Source organism: Oratosquilla oratoria, chromosome 1, assembly GCF_046742065.1.
Source record: "Oratosquilla oratoria isolate Oo_2021 chromosome 1, ASM4674206v1, whole genome shotgun sequence".
Classification (NCBI taxonomy): Eukaryota; Metazoa; Arthropoda; class Malacostraca; order Stomatopoda; family Squillidae; genus Oratosquilla; species Oratosquilla oratoria.
Window position 1 is genome coordinate 19047136 of NC_134777.1, and position 10125 is coordinate 19057260.

Genomic DNA, 10125 nt, shown 5'->3' on the forward strand with positions numbered 1-10125 from the left:
ACCTACTTCCAAATTGAATCTATTTCCGGACAGTTTGAGACCATTGTTTCTTGTCTGATTCTCATTCAATGTGAAAATTTGGTCACTTTTGATGTTGTCAATTCCCTTTAAAATCTTAAAGACCTGTATCAAGTCACCTCTGAGTCTACGCTTTTTTAGGGAAAACAGATTCATGTGCTTAAGTCGATTTTCGTATGATTTATTTTTGATATTTGGAATCAGTTTTGTGGCTCGCCGTTGTACTTTTTCCAGTCTGTCAATGTCTTTAATGAGATTCGGTGACCATACGGAAACAGCATATTCCAAATGTGGACGAACTAACGATTTATATAGCTTGTTAATGAGTGATGGACTTTTGAAATCAAAAGATCGCGCAATCAATCCCAGAATCTTATTTGCTTTCTCAGAGGCTGAAATACACTGCTTGGATGATTTGAGGTCGTTACTGATAATTACGCCGAGATCTTTTTCACTATCCACTTTTGTTAACGAATTTCCAAATAACTTGTAATCGTACTTGCTGTTATTTTTACCTATGTGCATTACCTTGCATTTACTTGTGTTAAATTTCATTAGCCACTTTTCAGACCATTGCTGTAATTGATCTAAATCTTCTTGAATATCTAATTGGTTTGAGTGATCATTTGCCACTCCGCACAGTTTTGTATCATCAGCAAATTTGGAAACAGTAGATTTTAGTCCATGGTCTATATCATTTATATATACTATGAATAGAAGTGGCCCAAGAACGGAACCCTGAGGAACTCCACTTGCAACACTTTTCCATCCAGAAGTTTTTCCATTTAAAACAACTCTCTGTTTTCGACCTTTCAACCAATTACTAGTCCAACCTAATAGGCTACCACTTATTCCATGCAAAGCTAATTTAGTAAGTAGTCTTTCGTGTGGGACGGTATCAAAAGCTTTTGCAAAGTCTAGATATATTAAATCTATATTGTTTCTTTTGTCATAATTCGAGACAACTGTGTTGTAGAATTCGAGTAAGTTAGTCACGCAAGAACGTTTCCGTCTGAAACCATGTTGGCTATCATTTATCAAACGGTTACTTTCTAAATGATATTCGATAGCATCTCTGATGATAGTTTCCATTATTTTTCCTACGATCGAAGTCAAACTAATAGGCCTATAGTTATTTGGTTTCTTTTTGTCACCTTTTTTGAATATGGGAGTAACGTTAGCTAGCTTCCATTCTCTTGGGACATCTCCGGATATGATGGATTTCTTGAAAATAATTTCTAATGGAACAACAATCTCATTTTTCATTTCCTTTAAGATTCTTGGATGCCAACCGTCAGGCCCTGGTGTTTTATTAACTTTGAGTTTGTCTATACACCTTTTAATTGTTTCTTTTGTTATATTTACCGTAGTGAGTAAGTTTACCCCAGACTTTTCACAGGTTTCAGTTTGGAATTCACTTTGAGGTGTTTCGTTTACGAATACCGAGCTAAAATAATTGTTTAAGAGATTACACATTCCTTCATTTGAATATTCAAGTTGACCGTCAGCAGATAATAGTGGACCAATGTGATTCCTAACAACCTTTTTATCTCTAATGTAACTATAGAATTCTTTGGGATTCTCTTTGGATTTCTCAGCGATGTTCATTTCGTATTGTCGTTTTCTTTTTCTTATTGTCTTTTTTAAATCTCTCTGTATTGATACATAACTTTCATAGTCATTAGATGCACCCGAGCACTTATATTTCTTATAAGCCTGTCTCTTTTTAGCAATACTTTTTTCAGTTTCTTTGTCGAGCCACCTTGGGCGAGCTTGATTTGGGGGACGTCTGTCCTTAAAAGGAATGTAAGTTTGAATCATCTTAGTGAGCGTATTTTGAAATATTTCCCACATCTGATCTACAGGCCTTTCGTTTAATTTTTCCTCCCAATCTGTAAGCTGAAGCTCCTGACGTAGTTCTATGAACTGAGCTTTACTGAAATCGGGTATTTTAGAAACACAAGTATCTATTCTAAAATTGTTTAGGAGTTTGAATCTGACTAAGTTGTGATCGCTATTTGCAACAGATTCACCGACTTCTACATCAGTTGCCATGCTTTCGCGGCTAGTGATCAATAAATCGAGTAAGTTTCCATATCTTGTGGGCTCTTTTACATGCTGAATTAAGTAATTGTCACCAAGAAAATCAATCAAGCGACTACCTATATGGCCATGTTCAAGGGTCATCCAATCAATGTCAGTAAAATTGAAATCACCCATTATCAATAAATCCCGGTTGCAGAAACTAGACAGTTCTTGAAATAACAGTTTGTCGTCTGCTAATGATAATGTCTTTGGCCTATATATTACACCTATATTTATTTTTTGTCCATTTGTTTGGGTTAACTCAACCCACAAACTGTCATATGCATCCTGTTTCACTTTCTCTAAAACACAAGCATGAACATTGTTTTTAACGTACAATAGAACACCCCCACCTTTCTTGTGGTTTCTATCCTGATGAAAGTGTTTAAATCCCGCAATATTAAATTCAGCTTCGAACTCTGTACCATTTAACCATGTCTCAGTTATTCCTATCATATCGAGATTTTCGCTTTTGACATACGCCTGTATTTCTTGAAATTTGTTCCTAATACTACGAGCATTAAAGTACATAGTTTTAAGAAACTCCTGATTATTTCTTTTTGACACATTTTGAGTTTCAATATCATGTCTTATATTATCATTTTGTTTTTTATTTATGTCTTGCTCTATATTATTATTATTTGGTCCTTCATTGACATTCAATGCCTCATTAACATTTCTCCTATCAAAATTAACATTTCCCCCATATGTATAATATATATATTATATACATATATATATATACATATATATATAGGTGGATGTGTGTGTGTGTATGTATATACATATATATGTATATATACATATATGTATGTATATATGTGTGTATTATATATATATACATATATATATATATATATGTGTGTGTGTGTGTGTGTATGTGTGTGTGTGTGTGTGTGTGTGTGTGTGTGTGTGTGTGTGTGTGTGTGTGTGTGTGTGTGTGTGTGTGTGTGTGTGTGTGTGTGTGTGTGTGTGTGTGTGTGTGTGTGTGTGTGTGTGTGTGTGTGTGTGTGTGTGTGTGTGTGTGTGTGTGTTATTCACCATGGTCTTGAATCACGTGTTGGACTCGTGATTGACAGCTATTTCCCTCCCGGAAGAGAGCTCAGAGCTCATATACGAGTATGACCGATCTATGGGTAATGCTATGACCTTACACGCACACATGCACCCAACTCCCCGCCCACGAGAGTTGGAGTAATGACTCGCAGCTCAGCGATACTGAATTTTTTTCAGCCCTGGATGGGATTCGAATCCGGACAGCTGTAGTTGCGCGTGTGTGTGTATCAAACTCCTTATAAAAAAGATGGCCAAGTTAAAGCATACACCTACATCATTAATCAAATCTCATTTAACTACCCCTCTCATATCAACACTTCATGGACGAAAGGTCACCCTGTTCCCTTTACACCGCCTGGGTCAAAAGTAATGGAGCTAGGTACAGCTCTTCCACAGTAGGGCCTGACTCTTGGAGCTGGTCTACTGCCGCTATTTCATTGTATGGCGACCCCTTCCTCACCCACACAAAAGAAATTATGAAAGAGATGAAAACGTCCATTCACAATGTTCCTCCATTAATTCGAATGTTGTGTACTCTCTCTTCCCTGCTCGACAGATGCTCTGTATGCATACTAAACCCTTTTTACTCTATCTAGCCATCTCGGTCTTCTCAATCTCATTCCATTTACTTTCGCTCTCCACACTCTCTCTGTTCGGCTTTCCTTATTTACTCTATCCACATGATAAACCGTATCAGCACTCTCCGGTCTACCCTATCCGACAACTCCCTTTAAACCCATGTTTTCTACTTCACCTCTACATTTTTCATTATTTATTCTTGTAATGCCTATCACATTTTTGATACTTTCCTATCTCAGATTTATTTTTGTCTCTTCCTCTCCGCCTCCATAATATATCTCGTCTAAGTACCATACAGTACCTTTATACATTATTCTTTTTGCACCCTTTTTCATAAAGCTTTTCATTCCACCCGTACTAGTTTTCTTTGTAATGACAGGCTTTGAAATAGACACAAATCACTAGCTAGCACTACACTCTTAGCACAGATCTGCAGAGGCATAAATAGGTGATCCCATGCCAAATGTTTTTGGTTAGTTCAATTCAGGGACTAGAGATAGTTAGACAATCTGACTTCGGGCAAAAACAGAGCAACTGGTATCCAAGTGCACAGAAATTATATCACTTAATCACCGTTTTTCACAGAAGAGGAAACTGCGTAATCGGACGCGTGCTGGTCTCGTATTTGCTTGGTTGTGGGTTCGAATGCGATCCTTCTGGCTGCTGATGTCGGCGAGGATGGCGTGGCGACTTGATGCGTAGGGACAGGTATGGCGTCATTCTCAGAGATGATTCTGTGGGATGTCTGTGAATATCTGGGTAAGCGGTATGGAGAAATTGTAGAGATTGAACGTCTATATAGACCCGTTAGATACGGTACACGCAAGGTGTCACTAGTATCCGGAACGTCGAAGTCACTTAGAATGCAAATGTCACTTAGAATGCGTATACACTTATCCACGTCAGAAAATCACTCAGGAGTCACCAGTGTGGTGGTGAGGTGGACTCCAATTGGATAAGCGAAATATTATATAACATAACAGTACTGGGGAGTGCGTAGGTCTAATTACACACGTAATTACTAGAAACTTGTCCCAACAGTCTATATGGTTATGCGAATAGAGCAAAGGTGACAGCTTCGGCCGCAGCTACGCGCCTCCTTCTCCCTCATCAAGGAAAAAAGGCCTATATCCTCGTCGCCATTTCTGTTGTCGTTTTCAAGACTATCGATTGCATTCCATCTGGTTTAGTTGAGAAGACAGTCATAATTACAATTGAGATGAACAAGTGTGGTATATAGATTAATTAATTTTTTCTATCAAAAAAACTAGCCGTCTTTAACTGAAAAGTCACACAAGATGTTGTTTTCCTTATGCACAAGTTGTTTAGAAATTCAAATATTTCTGAACTTTACTCAATCATCATGTCATGTGTATCGGAAATTTATTTAATGTAGTTAGGCCAATAATTCTTACCAGTGTTTGTTTTCTATCAATATCAAAATGTGAGAAAACTATTAATAGGAGTGACCACAGAAAAATTGTCATTCGTGCTCCTTTGTGATAAACTTTATCCAAACTGTAACGAAAAAAGCGGTGTAAATGATTCTAAGTGGAAGATAATATTCTTTTTATATGAAAAAAATATGATTAGATAACGCTGCTATGTTTTTTATGTAAATAAAGATATATTGACACTTGAAGGCGAATGTTAGAGATCTGGGAGTATTTGTTGAGTCGAGATGGCAAGTTACATATTGTTGACAGCATCAGAAAATTATCATGTTGGATACTCAGAACACTTACATCAAGAGATGAAGACTTCACCAGCAAGACTGAGTGTGTAAAAGGTATGAACTACTGGGACAGACTCAAGCACCTCAAACTCTATTCACTCCAAAGGCGCACAGAGTGGTACCTGATTATTTACACGTGGAAAATACTGGAGGGTCAGGTCCCCAACAATGAAGTGACACTCAGCCATGAGAGGACGAGAGGGAGATCTTGCTATGTTGAAGAAATAACCAATAGTACAAGGAACACTATATCTCTTCGAGCAAACTCTTTCACCAGAGTAGCTCCCAAACTCTTCAATAGTACTACCTGAAGAACACCACATCCTGCAGTCAAAGTATTCAAAAGACGGCTGGATGCCTTCCTATAAGAAGTTGAAGACACACCTCCCACAATTTTATAGTAATATATGGCCTCAGTAGAACAAGCTGGTACACCGTATTCCACTTCACTGGAGGCAACACGGCCAGGAAGGAAGCAGCGGCAGCTCCTGTAGCTGAGGCGAAGTCGCCGAGATCTCTATAAGATAAGGTAAGTGGACCCACTGACGTCATAACGAAGGCGATTTTGGGGACGTAGTTAATAGTCCCACTCTTGATACTTTTAGGAATACGATCACCCATCACTACCTCTCTCTCCTGAATCCTAATATCAATTCTGTCCCTAACTCTGATCCCACCCTTAACCCTTATTCTAACCCCGAGTCCTGGTCCAAATCCTTTTTTCTATCCCTTAATTTCACCACTCAGAGCCCGCACATTACTTCGCCCGTGAGCATCCTTCTGCGGGTACCCATAGAGATAGAAAATTGTAAATTACCGCAAATTCACTCCCGCAAAGATAAACCATGTTTCCAATGTTGCAAATAAATAGCATCCATAACATTAACAACTAAATGCTACTGCAGAATAGATAATATATATAATGGCATATTAAAACATTACAAATTATTAATACATATAATTAATAATATTTCTTTGTCGCGGCTCGTGCCGCTTAAATTGTTTTTATCGGCTTAAGAAACCTGCACAGCGAAGCTTTAGCGATAATCCCATACCACATTCCTGGTCATATGGCCACTTCCTAAAGGTTGAGTGTGGTTGGAATTTTCCGCCAGAATCATCAGAAATTTAGAATCCCTGGCTCTGTGCAGGCATGCGCATTGTCGACTCCACCTCCCCTCCCTACCCCTCCCTTCTTAGCCGGCTCGCCTGAGTCGTCACTTCAATGAGAAATGAAGGCTTCGCCAGTAGGAGGAGGGAGGGACCCTAAATCTGTGCAGGTTTCTCAAGCCGATAAAAACAATTTAAGCGGCACGAGCCGCGACAAAGAAATATTATCGGCTGAAAGAAACCTGCACAGCGAAGCTATGCATGAGACGAGGACAGATGGAAGGAGAGGTGAAGCCTGATTCAAACCGTTATTACGTGTGTCTTTCCTATGGGAGACTTATTCATTTTATCACTCAGTAAAGGGGAGAAAAGAAACGTCAAGTACCCACACCGAAGAATGTGACATGCACAACATTGCACTGTTCACACAATGCGTAAATTATACGAAAATCGTATCCTGTTCAGCGGTTCCTGGGCCCCTCCCCACTCCTCGGTCGCCCTTTGCCCCCTCCACCCACCCACCGTTTTTTTTTTTTTTTTTTTTTTTTTTTTTTTTTTTTTTTTTTTTTTTTTTTTTTTTTTTTTTTTTTTTGAGATGAGAGGGGTGGAGCTGTTTCCACGGCGACACATGGGACAGGGGCGACCGAGTGGTAGAGACACCGTGTCCCCAAGGGAGTCGTCGATGTCCAGCCCCTAGGTCCCGCACCCGCTCCAGAGTGGGTGCGGAGAAACGCCAGCGATGCCACGAAGTCCCTGATGCTGTGGGCGTGCGGGGCATGGCCCGGGTCGGCTCTCTCCAAAATGCGGCAAAGCAGGTGCGCCCGGGACCTCGGGGTTTGGGGGAATCCTAAATTTCGAGTTGTAGAAGAGATGATCCTCAGAAATCTCTTCCGTGTGCTCCACGTAGTCTTCGAACGCACGGACCGGGCGCAGCGGTTGTGGGCGTCCTCCCTCTAGGAAGGATTATATTCTGAGAGGGCCAATCATGTCGTCCGCTCGGCCGTTCCTGGCCAGGAATGTTGGTGATGGAGAGAGGGTTAGGGGCGAGCTGTCCTCCTCCAGTTTTGAGAAGGACGGGTGGCGGGTGATTGCCGCCAGCTGTGAAGCCCTGTAGTCCGTAGTCAAGGCGAGCAGAAAGACGACACGTTGAGGAAATTGTTCTTCCTCCATAATGGCCTTTTCGAACGCCAGGTACTGCAGAAGACGATGCAAGGACCAGGCCAGGACTGGTTGATGTCACGGGTCTCTCGAGGCGCTGATCCCCTTCATTAGGAGGGTTCGCGCCCTCTGTGGCACTCGGATGTTCATGCCAAAGCGTAGCGGATCAGTGAGGGCTGTATAGTGAGGCAAGATAGTCGCCGGTGCCCTGTTGGTGGAGTCAGCCAGCCAAGTCAGGAAGTCCAGAACCGTGCTGGCGGAGATGGTCCCCATCGTGTGTCTCCAAAGGCAGTTCCGAAATCTCCGTCCGCAGGACCCACACTGCCGTACTGAGGACGGAAGGTGAGCTCTGAGCATCTTGTCTGCTGCCTCTGTAGAGAAGAGTTGGCTGAGAGCTCCCCGTAGAAACTCCAAGTATCAAGTTGGAGTGACGCTTGGAGAGGTGCGGTAAGGCTGTTGGCTAGGCAGGCTGACCCCAGTAGAAGGGGAGAAGGGCCCCATCTCAGTAGCTCCCCGAACCACGGCTTGGTTGGCCAGTAGGGAGCTATCAGGAGGACCTGACCCTGGAAGGACCTGAGGGTCTGCATCACCCTCAGGAGGACCGGTGTCGCTGGAGGAGGAAAATGAATACGTACTTCCAGCTATTCCAGTCCTCCGTGAAGGCGTCTGGGCCTCCCATGCGTGTCCTTTGGATGCAGGTGAGGTAGAGGGGGAGCTGGGTCGTGTTTGGGGAGGCAAACAGGTCCACCTCTGGGGTGCCGTAGCGGAGGGAGAGCGGCTCGAACACTTGTGGGCGTAGTTTCCACACCACGAAGGTCTCCTGAAACCTGGATAGAGCGTCCGCCCAGTCGTTCTCCCGGCCCGGAACATACTTCGCCGAGAGTGATATGGCCCTGCGTGATGCCTCGGCGAAGATGTCTTCCGACAGGGCTAGAAGTGGACCTGGTCGGGCCGTACCTTGCCTCTGCATGCACTGTACTGCCGTCACATTGTCTATGTCCAAGCGGACGCTCATGCAGGAGAATTCGGGGTGTCGCTTGAGTCATTCTTTCACCACTATCAGCTCCCGAAGGTTGATGTGTAGTGACCTTCTATCTTCCGACCATCCCCGGCAAGCTTGATGTCTCCAGCTCGACTGGAAGCCCCACCCCATGTCCGAGGCGTCCGCCGCTCCTGCCATTCGAGGTGGGGGCGGGGACTATGGGACCGACCGGCGTAGGGCCCCCGACCGAAGCCAGGGACGCAACAAGCTGTAGAGTGCTGAGGGTACCGGCCCGGGCAGGTCGCGCGGAAGGAGCAGTATGCTCCTGTCGACCTCCCGTACCAGCCGTCGGCGCCCAAAGCGGCTCAGTGGAAGGGCCGGGGTCGTGAAGTTGAGGCAACCCCCCCCCCCCAGAGTGCTGACCGGACCTGAGCCACCGACACCATATTGAATCGCAGGGCTTTCAAGAATTTGTTCAGTGAGCTCAAGTTCATAGCCAGTCTCGTTTTTCCTGGGCCTTTTTTGGTATGGTAAAGAGAATCAAATTAGTAGGGCAAGGTGGATCCCGATCCCCGGAGGGTGTAGTGAAGTCACAAAATCGATTGTAGAACGTATAACAACATACATGCGAGGCCGAGGTCGTTTCAGAGCGACCTCGTCCGTGGGCGTTAGTCAAGAGGCTTCGTCCTGGGTGAAGACGTTCCCTGAGCGTCTCCCGCTAAGACGGGCCTGGACCCTCGGTATGTATCCAACTCACCCCAAGTCTTCCCGCGGGAAGTCCTCGAAGCCCGTGGCGAGCGTCCTCATCCAATAGTGTGCTATGGCAGTTTGTGACGTCTCATCACCCACAAGCTGACTTCCATATGTTTAATACCTAGTGACATCATGTGATTATACTGTGACGTCACCGGATTTAATCATTGCATCATAGGATCGCCTCGTGACGTCACAGGGACACAAACTAACGTCATAGGACTACATCGTGACGTCATTTTATCACATAATGACGTCATCTTATCACACCGTGACATCACTTTATCGCATATTGACGTTACCTGATCACATCGTGAACTATTATCACATCGTGGCATCATGTAATCATATCGTGACGACACCAACAAAATGACGTAACAGGACCCCCATCGTGACGTCATATGTTTTCATTGTAATTCCACTGGACCATACAGTAATTTTACAGAATTAGTGATGTCACATGGTCACATCGTGATGCCACAGGGTTACATCACGACGTCACAGGGGCACATTGTGATGTCACAGCATCACGTGACGTCACAGGATCACATCCCGGCGTCATAGGATCACATCGTGATGTCACAGAAACACATCGTGACATCCAAGAATCATATAGTGACTTCAAAGGATCACTGACGTCACAGGATCA